Below are 14,305 nucleotides of genomic sequence, written 5' to 3' on the forward strand. Positions count from 1 at the left end.
TGTTTTTGTTTAGAAATTAAAGTTGCTTAACACAAGAAGTGTCTGAGTGATGCCTTCCTAAGTTCATAATAATCTTAATTATAAGAACTGTATCCTGCGGTGAGATTTGAATTTGGAGACCTGACATAAACACACGAAGACATAATCAGTAAATGTTAAAGCGAGAATAATTGTATTATGCCGATTGATAATACAACCGTAGACAACGGAGCCAAGCTTAAATTAGCATACTTACATCACACTTGCATAACTTCATATAATTAATTGTATTATCCCGATTGATAATACAACACTAGACAATGAGGTTGAGCCTAATTATCATAACTGCGTACATTGGCATAATCGCATAGACTTGCATAACTTAATACAATTACACCTCCCTACGTAGCATAATGTATGCGCAAAATAACATAAATTAGCATAATTTCGGATAATTACGCATTTTTTTAAATTTAATTTAATTTTTATTATTTTCATTAAATTTGCATACCCGGCATATACAACACTGTCCATTGTTGCTACTCCCAGTAACTACCATTGTTAGCCTGGTGGTCCACCACCACAGGTTATCTGGTGAAGGGGCAGTAACCCCTTTGTGTTAATGTGTTGGTATTACTAAATATGTGTTGCCTCCAAGAAGTACGTCTGCGACTCTGTTGAATCCACTACACATGTTGGGAGGAAACCCGGAGTACCTGGAGAAAACCCACGCCTGTGAGGGAGGCAACACTATGTCTGTGCAGACAGAGATCAATCCCACTTGCTCTCCTGCAGTCTCTCCTACGGTATGGCCAACACACAAATGCCCCAGAGGAAGGGGAGTTGCACGCGTTCGTGTGATACACTGACCCTCGCTATCTACACAGTGCTGGATTACTAAAAGTGATATTGGCTTACTTCTCGGTTAATTGGGCAATGTTTCATATTCTTAGTTTTTTCGGTAAAGTCACGTAAAGTCACGTTTTTATTGTTTTATATATATTTTGTTATTTTGTTGTTTCTCTTCAACGTGACTTTACCGAAAAAACTAAGAATATGAATTACTGCAGTCACGAAAGCTTTAAATCAAAAATTGGGCAATGTTTGTTAATGTGCTGCATTGGCAAAAGGTATTCTTGGCCTCTGGGTCCGATTCCCAATGTCATAGCTTCAATTGCACAATTCTGTCCGCATGTGCAGCGATTAGGTTTTATTGGCAGGGGGACTTTATATTATCATCGTCAATAAATATATTACACCATGAAAAAACACCCCGATGTAAAGAGTAATCAATGATACTTTGTGTTTGTTGGCGCATTTATATATATTTAAAATTGGAGATTTAAAATTGTGCTTCTTTGAAATGGTGTGTTTTTCCACTGGCACTTTTTATGCCTAATCTTGAACTTTGATTCCTTACTTGGCTAAAACCTTTAAATAAAAACATATTTGAAATTATATGATTTATTACCCTTTTTAAAAGATGTTTATTTGTATGATTCGTTAATTTTTCTCTGATTTTTTATGTCTGTCACGGAAACGGTGTTCGAAATAAACTGAACTGTTAACAAAATGCATCTTCAATTAACGTTGGCTACATACGGTTAATAAAATTCCACAAACAAACATTTCTGAGTCATAATTTTTTTTATTGCGGGGTCTTGCATTGAAATGTTCGAATTGTTTTTAAATGTTTGAATTGTTTTCCCTCACTGAACCCAGAACGTCATCTCGCGGCTTGGCGACTTCGTTTCACAAACCCACGCCAATCACGAACCCTTGCGTCTCAAGTCTCTAGATTTGTTGTGTATAGGCCTTTTTCCAAAATTGATGTTAATAATAATTCTGCCAATTTTTTTTTTATTAATCGTGGTGTCGCGTGGGGGCAAAAGGGGGTGAGGTGAACCCCCCTCCCCTCACAGCAGCTGCCCTTCTCACTCGGAAACAGGCAGCCGGAGATAAGCCATAAAAGATAATAAAAACCCAAAACAAAAGAGAAGGGGGGGAATTCCTAATGAGAGTCTGGAAAAATCCCGATACGGCTTCAAAGCCTCGGCAGCTTCCAGGGCGGCGAAAACCAGACAGTTTTTTGGTTATTTTAATTAACAGAAAGTTAAAAAACTCAGCAACAAGAATAAGTGAGCATCATAGACCAACACACTCACTCCGATTAAAAACCAGGCTACAATCTACAGTAGTGGGTTATCAACACTCATATATGAATTTAATACTAAAGTTATTCACGAATATTGGGAAACATAAACCAAATAATAATTATGAAGTGTTAAACCGGGGGGTCAGCCAGGGGAGATGGGCGAGGTGGGTCGATCACGTGACCAAGATAAATGTACTCCATAGAGAAAGAGAGTCTCCCAACCACCTTTGTCTTACAGCAGCACGTGATAGAAATTGCATACGCATGTAGAGGGCATCTCCCCCTAAAAATAAAACACCACGATGGAAGTACTAATAAATTGCTACAAACATACCTTGAGGCACGTACAGAATCATAACTACAAAGTGGTACGGTATCAAGCTATAAGAGGTCAAATAAAATGTTTAACTTCAAAAGCCTCAACACACCCCTTTGTGAGAGGCAAAAGAATGTCACACCGGGAGGGAAGAGAAGAGGGGGGAGAACTCGCCCGGACAGGGGGAACACCCCCTCCCTCCAGATTAATTATTGCATTATTGCAGAAGAAGGGCAATCTGGAGCATCTGTTTTTTCCTTTTGATGACGGGATAACTTGAGGAGGGGAACAGGAATCAAGCCAGGGTGAGACTTAACAGATGGCTGAATAAATCAGAATACACACACGGACACGTGTACAACTCCCCCCCCCCCACAACACAGAGCGAAATCAAAGGAAGTTCTGGTCCTTTGTGAGAAGGCGAGCCGAGGTGGGCGAAATTCCACATATAACCAGCGACACGACACACACAGTTGAGCTCTGCAAGGGACAGTTCTGCGAGCGACAGGAGAGGGTGGCGAGCGGCAAGCTCCGGGGTGGACTCTGCAATCAACCAAGGATGGGGAGACTTGCCGAGTAGCGATGTGCCATCAAGTGAGAGTTCAAAAAGTTTATTCTACATCGAGTGCCAGCTCCCACCAGCAACTACGACACCACGGCCATCGACAATCACACCTAACCAGCGTCAGAAGACGGCGATCAACCACCGAAGATGACAGCCAGCCACCGAGGGCAATCAGTCACCGAAGAGTTCTGCAACGTCAAGCCATCAACGTCGAGAAAGGGCGGAAAGCGCCAGGCATCGACCAAGCCAGCATCGCAGAGAACCAGCTGCACGCGCAATCGACACCGCCAGAGAGACGGAGCAGGAGAGAGCGCGCCGCAGCATCACCAGCGCCGCCAAGCAAGGGTGTCAGCTGCCAGCGGACGAGCTGCGGGCGCCACCTGACGACGGGATCATCGCGCACCGACGGCGTCGTGCCGACTATTCCAACCGGCTGTGGACAGAACTCCGGCCGCCCGTGAGAAAGAAGGAGAACCCAGCTGTCCGTATGATCCGCACACTTCCACACATGACAACGCATCACCGGGCGTCTGCTTGACCCAAGGAATCGGTCAAGGACACATCCACACTCAACACATACACGGACTAATAATAATAAGACTCATGATAAGTGTGTCAAGTATCAACTGATAACGAAGAACACAACTGCCATTGGGTTACGGGGAAACGGTCGTTTAGAAGTATTTTAGTAGCTCTGTTTCTTTTGATTTGCGTAAATATCAATGAATTCATCGATGAAAACTAAACGTTTAGAAACCTAAGTTACGAATCTACACACTCACAGGGAAAATATTGTGTTGAAATCTTTCTTTTCTTCACAGAATCTGCCTGCGAATTTATTGAAGCCTTAGCCAATTGATAAGTATTTGCTGAAGCAGGCATACTACTGCACACCATTGTTCCAAACATTTCGTTAATTACATCATCTTGCCCATTAATTCATTGCCGTATAAGTTTTGCATTCGGGACATGTTTCTTTATTGCCTTCGTATGAATATCGTTGCATTAATTTTAAGGACTTTTTCCTCTCGCCGTGTATGCTCGCGTACTCTGAGGAATAATCGATTGTACTGTTACCCAGTTAACAACGTAATCATTGAGGAGAACATCTCCTGGAGTACTGTGTTGACAATTCCAAGCATAAGAGTTCGCATATTAGAGTGTTAAGGTTTTAGTTTAGAAATTAAAATTGCTTAACACAGAAGTGTCTGAGTGGTGCCTTCCTAAGTTCATGCATAACAATCTTAATCATAAGAACTGTATCCTGCGGTGAGATTTGAATTTGGAGACCGAACATAAACACATTAAGAGATAATCAGTAAATGTTAAGCGAGAATAATTGTATTATACCGATTGATAATACAACCCTAGGCAACGAAGCCGAGCTTACAACACACCTGCATAACTTCATACAATTAATTATATGATCCCGATTGATAATACTACCCTCGACAACGAGGCAGGGCCTAATTATAATAACGGCTTACATTAGCATAATCACATGAAATTGCATAATTAATGCGCATAATGCTTCAATTAACATGATTTCGGATAATTACGCATTTTTCCAAATTTCTTTCAATTTTTATTATTTTTTTATTAAATTTTCAATACCCGGCATATACAACAGATTACATCTGAAGGGAAGATTTACCGCCTTCCCCACTCCTCACCCAGATCAATGGCGTTCAAGTCGCGGTGGCGAGATGTTAACTACCTCACTGGGTACACAGGAAGTCGTGCTTTCGATCCCGACCCTGACGCCTGCTGATTATTTGGAGTTGACGTGTTTCTCTCCCCGTGGTCGCGTGGATTCTTCGCCGGGCCCTCCGGTTTTTCCCTTCACATTTAGAAACACGCGTTTAGAGCAGTGGTTCTCAACCTGGGTTCGATCGAACCCCAGGGGTTCGGTGAGTCGATCTCAGGGGTTCGGCAGAGCCCCCGCCACGGAGGTCCGGACACACTTGAATTATTGTGTAAATTTGTGATGACACACACAGCCCGCTTGGCCATCACTGGCTGCAGATGATCATGCTACACTGCTTGGCCAATCAGCGCTGCGGGGAATTCAGTGCGTACTCAGTAGTCAACGTGTGACTGTTGTTGTCGTACGTCGTGTGATTTCATTAATATTTTATCCATACTAACTATGTCGGGCAAAAGAAGAAAGTGGTCGGACGAATATGTACAACATGGATTCTCATGTATCACGGAACGTGATGGGAGTGAGCATCCTATCTGCATGATTTGCAACGCCAAGTTGAGCAACTCTAGTCTTGCACCGGCAAAACTAAAGGAACACTTCTTGAAGCTGCATGGAGACGGGGAATACAAGAACACAACACTTGCTGAATTCAGGGTGAAGAGAGCCAGATTCGATGAAAGGGCCACTCTGCCTGCTCTTGGATTTGTACCTGTTAACAAACCGATCCTGACAGCATCGTACGAAGTTGCTTACCTGATCGCAAAGCAGGGCAAGCCACACACCATTGGTGAAACACTTGTGAAACCAGCTGCATTAAAGATGGCGAATCTGATACTCGGAACAGCGGCCGAAGGTAAATTATCCCAAATTCCCCTTTCAAATGACACCGTCAGTGACAGAATAGAAGACATGAGTAAAGACATCTTGGCTCAAGTAGTCGCGGATCTGATTTCAAGCCCGGCAAAATTCAGCCTTCAACTCGACGAAACCACAGACGTTTCTGATCTAAGCCAGCTTGCTGTTTTTGTACGCTATGTGAAAGACGACATGATAAAAGAAGAGTTTTTATTTTGTAAGCCTCTTACAACAACAACGAAGGCAGCCGATGTGAAGAAGCTTGTGGATGACTTCTTCAGAGACAACAATCTTTCATGGGATATGGTTTCTGCAGTTTGTACGGACGGAGCTCCAGTCATGCTGGGAAGAAAGTCTGGTTTTGGTGCGCTAGTAAAGGCCGATGCACCACACATCATTGTGACGCATTGTATTCTGCACAGGCATGCGTTGGCAACAAAAACCTTACCTCCAAAAATGGCAGAAGTATTAAAAACTGTGGTGGAATGTGTGAACTATGTGCAAAAAAGTGCTCTGAGGCACCGCATCTTCAGTGAGCTGTGTAAAGAAATGGGCTCTGAATTTGAGGTACTTCTGCTCCATTCTAATATTCGGTGGTTATCCCGGGGACAGGTGCTGAATCGTGTTTTTGCCATGCGTGTGGAATTAGCCCTGTTTTTGCAAGAGCACCAACACTGCCATGCAGATTGCTTCAAAAATCCTGAGTTCATTCTCATTTTAGCGTACATGGCTGATATATTCGCAGCTCTCAATCATCTCAATCAGCAGATGCAGGGTGGTGGAGTCAATATCATGGAAGCGGAAGAACACCTGAAGGCTTTTCAAAAAAAGCTACCGTTATGGAAACGACGAACAGAGAACAATAACTTCGCAAACTTCCCGCTTCTGGACGACTGTGCAAGTAAGATCGAAGATGTGTCTGGAATCGGAGATATTTCTGTATCCACGGAACTGAAGCAAACAATTGCCACGCACTTAGATGAGCTTGCAAAGTCTCTCGACGGATATTTCCCTACAAGAGAGTCATATCCAGTATGGGTGAGACAGCCGTTCACGTTTGCTGTTGAAACAGCAGATGTCAATGATGAATTCCTCGACGAAATCATTGAAATTCAGCAGAGCCAGGTTCAACAGCAACTCTTCAGAAGAACAACGCTCTCAACGTTTTGGTGTCAACAAATGAACAAGTATCCAGTTATTGCTAAGAAAGCCCTGGATTTTTTTATACCATTTGTTACAACATATCTTTGTGAGCAATCCTTTTCGAGGATGCTGGACATAAAAACGAAGAAAAGGAACAGACTTTGCTGTGAAAATGACATGAGAGTGGCACTTGCCAAGGTGAAGCCACGCATATCTGAACTGATCTCTCAAAGGCAACAGCAGAAGTCACATTGATTTCCAGGTATGTAATTTGTTGTGAGTTTATGCATTGTGTTGGTTTTATTCTTTGAACAAGGTAATGTTCATGCACGGCTCATTTTGTGTACCAGTAAAAAACATATCTATGTCTTGAATTTGAAAAAAATCACATTTTATTTTTCACTAAAGAGGGGTTCGGTGAATGCGCATATGAAACTGGTGGGGTTCGGTACCTCCAACTAGGTTAAGAACCACTGGTTTAGAGTGTTTGGCTGCTATACATTTTCACATGATAAGCTACTTCATTGGGCTATATTTATTTTGTGGCTATGTCGCTTCAGAAAAAAGAGCTATATAGCTCAGTGACCCTTACATGCTAAATAAAACATCGTTACGTTTTATTTTAAGTCCTGATTTTAAATTGCAAACATTCTCCTCACGGCGTGCCGCGAGGAAAATAACAGCAGCCTGGTAGAGCACTGGGAAATGTTATTTTAATGCTTATTTTAATAGTGTATGTTTGCATTTTACCTGTGACTATGTATGTTGAACGTATTTCGCACCGTACGTAGCCAACCGTGCTTGTAGGTACGTGATCAGCCGTATGATAAACAGTGACTTAAATGCTGTTGGTTTTAATGTTACGTCAGACACACTTAAGCCTGTAACTCTCCAGGTGCCTGGGTCACGAGTGGGCTCTTAGTATTGCCCAATCCTGCAACAACTTTAAATAAACAGCAGGCGCATGCTGGTGCCGTCAAGCAACAGGGTAGGGAGCTCGATTAAAATGTCGTTCAAGAGAAATTTGCATAACTCGTTAGCCCGGTTTAACACGTCGTAGTAGGAGGCTTTCCCGACGAATATTATCCATGAGGTTTTTTTTGGGTTAGATCGCATAAATATAAATGGATCCATATTCTTTGGTTCTTTCGGTAAAGTCACGTAGATAGGTAAGTTCGGAAAGAATATGCTGTGTGCATATTCTTTCCCATTGTTGTTTCCATTTTCCATTGCCCCCGTGCAGTGACCCACCGCATCCCCCGCACCATCAACATAACAAAAGACGGATTGACTTAGCCCCGCCCCCCATCAATGTCCCCTACTTGGCTCCTCCCCCCCACCTTAACCTTAGCCCCGCCCCCCATCAATGTCCTCTACTTAGCTCCTCCCCCCCACCTTAACCTTAGCCCCGCCCCCCATCAATGTCCCCTACTTGGCTCCTCCCCCCCCCCCTTAACCTGTATTTAAGCTCGAGGCTCTCAGAGCCTCCCCACTTGATGCAGCGATCTTGCTGTGACTGTTCCACCTGAAGACGGAAGCTTGTGTTGCCTCCGAAACGTCGTGATTTAATTGTTTTATTTTATTTTTTATTTTACCTACGTGATTTTTGTTCAGTTTGTCAATCTTGATATTTTTTTATATTTTGCTTCTATAAATTGTCAACTTTCATAACATGCACACAATTATTATTACCAATAACTTTGTTGGTAATTATAATTTATGATTAAAATAATTAAAATGAACGATTTATATTTTATAAATAATTAGTTTTTACGATTTAATGCAAACTGCGCCAAGTAAACAAAGCCTTAAATTAGCGGGGTTTTTCAGCGGTTTTACTTAACTTGATTCCTCTCTGTTTGTCGTGGTCAAATATTGTCATCAAAATTTCGTCCACTTCCTGTTGTCCAATCAATTCCACATTTTGCGCACGTACTCAGATCCGGTGACAATGCATGCCTGTATCAAAATCGGCATCAATTCATCAATTAATTCGCTACTTCAAAGCAATTTACATTTTGTATGGACGCCTTATTATTTATATATTTGTGTAGGTCAAAAACGCCGCGGTCCCTAAACTGCGGAATCGGCTCGCACAAAACGCAGGCGCTGCGTGTCTCAGGCGCCACTGACGCACTTCTCGACCGTGAGTTAAATGAAGTTGTTAATAAAACCATTGTTTAAAAAAAACTTTAAAAAGAGTCTATTTAGCATCTTTCATCGCAATTTGTTTCCGTATTTTAAGAAATAACCTAGTTGAATTGCATATTATTGAAAAGCTTATTCTCTGGAGCAGATGTTTAGCTTAGTCACATATGGCTATTAACTTTGCTGTCATGGCAATAAGAGGGGGAACACGAGTGTAGAACTCTCAAATCTCATTGCTACTAGCATCACAATGCCAGAATTGGCATTGCGACTTTCTCAAAATGACATTCTACACGCCGAGTTTGACAACTCATGTTTCATAATAGGTAAAGCCACGTAATTCTACTTACTGCTTCCTACTTGGAATAGCTAGAAATGTTCAGAGGGATTTTCATATATTTTGTCATTTTCATTTCATGTGGTGGTGTTATATCTAAAAAAAAATAGGTCACATCTTTTTTAACGTGTCAAGTAATTTTAACATAATTTACTGAAAGAACACTATTTTGACAAAAGCCTCTGTAGATTACCAACCAATTAATTATTGATTACATTAAAACAAACCAAAAAGTTCTGACTTCATCTACTAAATCAATATTGTGTTTTACATAATAAACATTTGTTGATATTTAATGAGATAACAAAATATGCATAAATTAATGGGGGGAAAGTCACAGTACAAAAAAATCTAAATTTGTTGTGTATATTTATCTGGTAATTTTCCATTCTGATAAAAGGACAGGATTTTGTTTTTGCCTATTCACCTGTAGTACCTCCCCTTAATTTAGTTAAGATTAGTTAAGATTAATTTGACCCTTTATCAATTATATTTTTGCTTTTGGGTTGTAACTCTCTGCTGCCGTCAATGTGTAACCAAAGTACTGTCAGATTAATTAAGATTTTGCATCAAAGTAATTATGATTTCTGATTGTACTGTATGGTGCAGGTGAAAACCGACTGAATACGGCCACTGGTGAACAAGCAAGTAACAACCCACTACCAAAGCGACCGTGGTTGGAGTGCATCATCCACTGTTCTGATGATACAGATAAGCTGGTGCCACCACAAAGTGTTGGACTGCATCATCCACTGTTCTGATGATACAGATAAGCTGGTGCCATCACAAAGTGTTGACTCCTGGAGAACTCTGCTCAGGGAAGCTTAGATATGAAATCATGCACCAGTTTTGTAACTGGCAAAAGACATTCCCGAGGAACAGATTACAGAAATCTACTACCACAGAAAGTGTCGCAGTATCTTCACCATGAAGAAAGTTCTTGATGGCATCCTTGTAAAAGAAAAGCAAAGTGCCAGTGGCTCTGCTGAAGAGAAATAATCTCAGAGAACAGCTCGACATGCCCCGAGTACGTCTGGACTTATGGCGCAGAGTGCATATTTTGTCAGAAAACCAACAAAACTGCAAGCTGATGCAAAGATCAGGAGTGCAGTCACAAATAAAACGGACAGCAGAATCCTTGCCATTGTGAGTAGAGACCTTGTAGCAGCTGAAGGGCACTACCACAGCTCCTGCTATAGACTGTACACCAAAGAGGAGGTTTCCAAGGAAGAGGTTGCCAGCATTGAAGATATGGATGCTGCAGCTCAGTACGAAGCTCTGTGAATCAGTCATACGATGAGCTGTTCCTCTTCATCAAGATGGAGCTTTTTGGCAATCCTCAAGTGATGACAATGGCTGATCTCACTTCTAGACTGGTTGCTTCAATGAACTCCCTCGGCATTGTCCAAGTCAAGGAATCAACCAAGAAGCACATAAGGCGGAAGCTGGAGAGTGGCATTGCTGGGGCCTTGTGCATCTTCCCTGATGGGAAAGGAAGACTCCTCCTGTATCCAGATAACCTGCCCATGAGGGAACTTACCAAAGAAAAACAGTCTCTCAAAAGGGAGCTGCAGACCCTGAAAAGTTTCAATGCTCAAGATGTTATAGCCAAAGTAGCCATCAAATTGAGAGAGGACATCAAGAGTCAAGATGTTCCTCAAGCCTGGCTGCCTGAAGTAAAACCAGAGGCAGAATGTCCTACCATTTCAGAGTCGCTCATTGTCTTCCTGTACTATCTACTCACAGGCGCTAATGATCCTGATCATGCATCCCATGACATAGTTTACGCAGTGACATGTGGAAAGACCAAGATATCCAAGCACATTGTTCTGCCATTCAGTGTCAAGTCATTGTCAGGGAATGTAGAGCTGATAAACATCCTCAACCGACTTGGTCACATTTTGTCCCATTCACAGATGGAAGAGATCGACACTTCCCTGTGTCTTCAGAAACTCTCATCATCAGGGAGTGACATTGCCCTACCAGCTAACATCCATCCTGGTATATTAACAACTTTAGCCTGGGACAATATCGCTCATCTTAAAGAAACCATCAGTGGTGAGGGAACATCTCACAGAGTTGTCTACACACAAACATTATTATTGTAATATATTTGCAAGGTGATAATTTAAATATTAGGTTTCTATCTACACGAGTTTAGCGAAAGAAGCAAGAAAATAGTACTAAACATTGCCGTGGTGAGGCCTAGTCCCATGCAGAGCCCCCGGCCTCGCCTAGATTGCCCAGCCGGCCGAGGTGGCACCTTGGCAGGTTGGGGCTGGGCTGCTACCCCCCCACCCACGATCCCCCTGCCCGCTGTGCAGTAATATTTACGGCCTATAGTAGTAGCATCTACTGACTCTATAGTAGTAACTGCACGCATTGCGGTGGGGGGGGGGGGTGAGAAGAGGACATCACACTATGAAGAAATGACCTCAGCATTTTGTGTATTTTTTATTGCATTTTTAATGCGAAATAAAATTTCCCCCTCACCCCCACCGAACACGTGTGACTTGGTAGGGGCCCACCCCCACCAGGGAACACGTGTGAGTTGGTATGGTCAAGCGTCCGCTAGCTAATAAATAAATAACGGGAAACAGCACTAAATCGCTAAACTACCTTAAAGGTATGATAATTGTTTTTTTACCCTTTTATCTGGCAACAAAACTGACACCTTTTTTACAAGGAGTCATGTTTTCATTGACCACAATACCTGCGGTCGAAACGCAAACAAAAAACACCTCTGATAATGTATGCACTTTCCTTGCAATTGATTGGTCCACACCCGAGACAGCTTTCTTTAGAGCCTCGTCTCACATGGTGTTGGACCAGAAGACGCCAAAAGGTGCACAACTCAAAGACAATGCACCATCAGAGTATGAGAGCTCGGGGTAAGCATTTACACCATTGAAAACCTCTTGCCAGTAACAAAACATGATAATTGTTTTTTTACCCTTTTATCTGGCAACAAAACTGACACCTTTTTTTACAGGGAGTCATCTTTACATTGACCACAATACCTGTGGTCGGAACGCAAACAAAAAAAAGGTATTCATATTATTTGGGTCTTTTGGTAAAGCCACATAGAAAAATAATAAAAATAATATCAGAATTTATGGCTTACCAAAAATCCATAAAGGTACACCACTCCATCCTTTCATATCCACCATTAGCTCACCCACCTACAAACTGGCCCGATTTATGTCTGAGACCTTACAACCATTCACTGGTAAGACCACCTCAGCTGTACTTAGCTCACTTGATATCTTCAATTAAGGACATCTCACTATCTCCAGGTGACTTGTTTGTCAGTTTCGACGTGGTATCTTTGTTTACCAAAGTTCCTGTGCCTGACACCATTGCAGTCATTGAAGATTTGGTCCAATAAGGACTGAATGTTGATGTACCGGCCCTGGTTAGAAACTGCCTCACCATCACTTACTTCACCTGGAATGGAACATTCTACAAACAAGTTGAAGGTACCCCAATGGGTTCTCCCTGATCTCCAGTTGTAGACAATGTTTTCATGGAGAAGTTTGAGACATGCCATCCAGGTATCCACCCTACGTCCTTCCTTGTGAAAGAGATAAGTAGATGATACGTTTGTCACCTGGCCACATGGTCTACCAGCTCTGGACCAATTATTCAACCACATCAATTCCATACACCCAGCCATCAAATTCACCATGGAAGTGGAAAAGGATGGCAAGTTACCATTCTTGGATGTTTTAATCGAAAAGAGACCAGATAACTCAATGGGACTCTGTCTACAGGAAAGCCACCCATACGGATGCCTACCTGAAACCTGACTCCCACCACCATCCACCCCAGAAGAATTCCCTCATCAAAACTCTATACCATAGAGCTCGTATTTCCGACCATCACCAACTAGCCAGTGAACTGGAGCACGTACACCAAGCCCTCAAGAAGAATGGATATTCAGACTACACAATCCGTAAAGCTATCACCCCAACCATTGGGAAAACCATCTGAGGACCCGATCAAAATCATCACCTTGCCATACATAGCAGGGGTCACCAAAAATGTTTCCAAAAATATGAGCAAACACAAGATCCAGGTACGATTCAACACAGTACATAAAATTAGTGATTTTATCCCATCTGTGAAGGATGTGATCCCTGACATGCAATACCCCGGTGTCTACAAACTAAGCTGTCTGCGGCAGCAGTTACATTGGGGAAACTAAGCGACATGTCTCGCACCGGGTTCGTGAATATAAGGCAGATCTGAAACGCGGTAGGACCAATTCCTCAGCCGTGGCTGACCATTATTTTAACGCTGTGGGCACACGAAATTTATTTTGCCAAGACGAGGGTACTCTGCAAACCCACTGGCTATCAGCAAAGATTCGTTCATGAAGCCATCCAGATATATAAAGACACTTTCAACCGAGAAGATGGGTATAAACTTAGAAATAATTGGAAGGACGTTATTAAATAGTTTAGGTCATAACTGGCTGTGTTGTTCACTTCCTACCTACCTATATTAGCAGTTATTTTCGACTCTCTGAGTTACATTCACTAACACAGCCACCGTTAGTAAATGGCAGCTTGCCATCCTTTTCCACCTCCATGTGGCGATGGCTCTTTTCGAGCTCTCTCCAAGCTTACATTTACAAGCAAATTTCTTACATTGACATGCTAATCTCGCACAATGGCCACCCCCACAGCTTCGTTTGTCAAGATTTCTCCGATCTGACATTTACATGCAAATTTAATCTCTAGCCCCACCCTCTGACCCTTGGGCTACCCCCATCTCAAACCTTTATAACTTCCTGCCAGAGCAGCGCTCCCACCATATATTTTTTCCTGCATCAGCAGCTCTCCCGCTATATTTTTCACCTGATGACGATTGCTTGTGTTGCGATCGAAACGTCGTGATATTATTTTTATTATTTTTATATCTACGTGGCTTTATCGAAAGACCCAAATAATATGAATTCCTGCAGTCACTAAAGCTTTAAGTCAAGATTTAGCTTAAAGGTGACAGACACGAAATCGGGATAGCGCTGGCCCAGCACGGGCCTTATGGCCTGGTACCTGGCTACTTTTTTTACGTAAACCCCACGGTTTGTGAGCCGC

The 14,305-nt window shown here is 42.4% G+C and overlaps 1 protein-coding gene across 1 annotated transcript in view; it reads right to left on the reverse strand.

Moving 5' to 3' along the window:
* Positions 1–4,799, reverse strand: part of LOC116947033 (transient receptor potential cation channel subfamily V member 5-like) — a 70,891-nt gene extending 66,092 nt beyond the window's left edge. The window contains exon 1 of the mRNA XM_076070336.1: positions 4,738–4,799. The gene's annotated coding sequence lies outside the window, so the exon portion shown is untranslated. The remainder of the gene's footprint in view (positions 1–4,737) is intronic.
* Between the last annotated feature and the right edge of the window lie 9,506 nt (positions 4,800–14,305).

The sequence above is a fragment of the Petromyzon marinus genome, chromosome 28 (assembly GCF_048934315.1).
Source record: "Petromyzon marinus isolate PM22_M1 ecotype Great Lakes invasive population chromosome 28, UKy_Petmar_22M1.pri1.0, whole genome shotgun sequence".
NCBI classification, from domain to species: domain Eukaryota; kingdom Metazoa; phylum Chordata; class Hyperoartia; order Petromyzontiformes; family Petromyzontidae; genus Petromyzon; species Petromyzon marinus.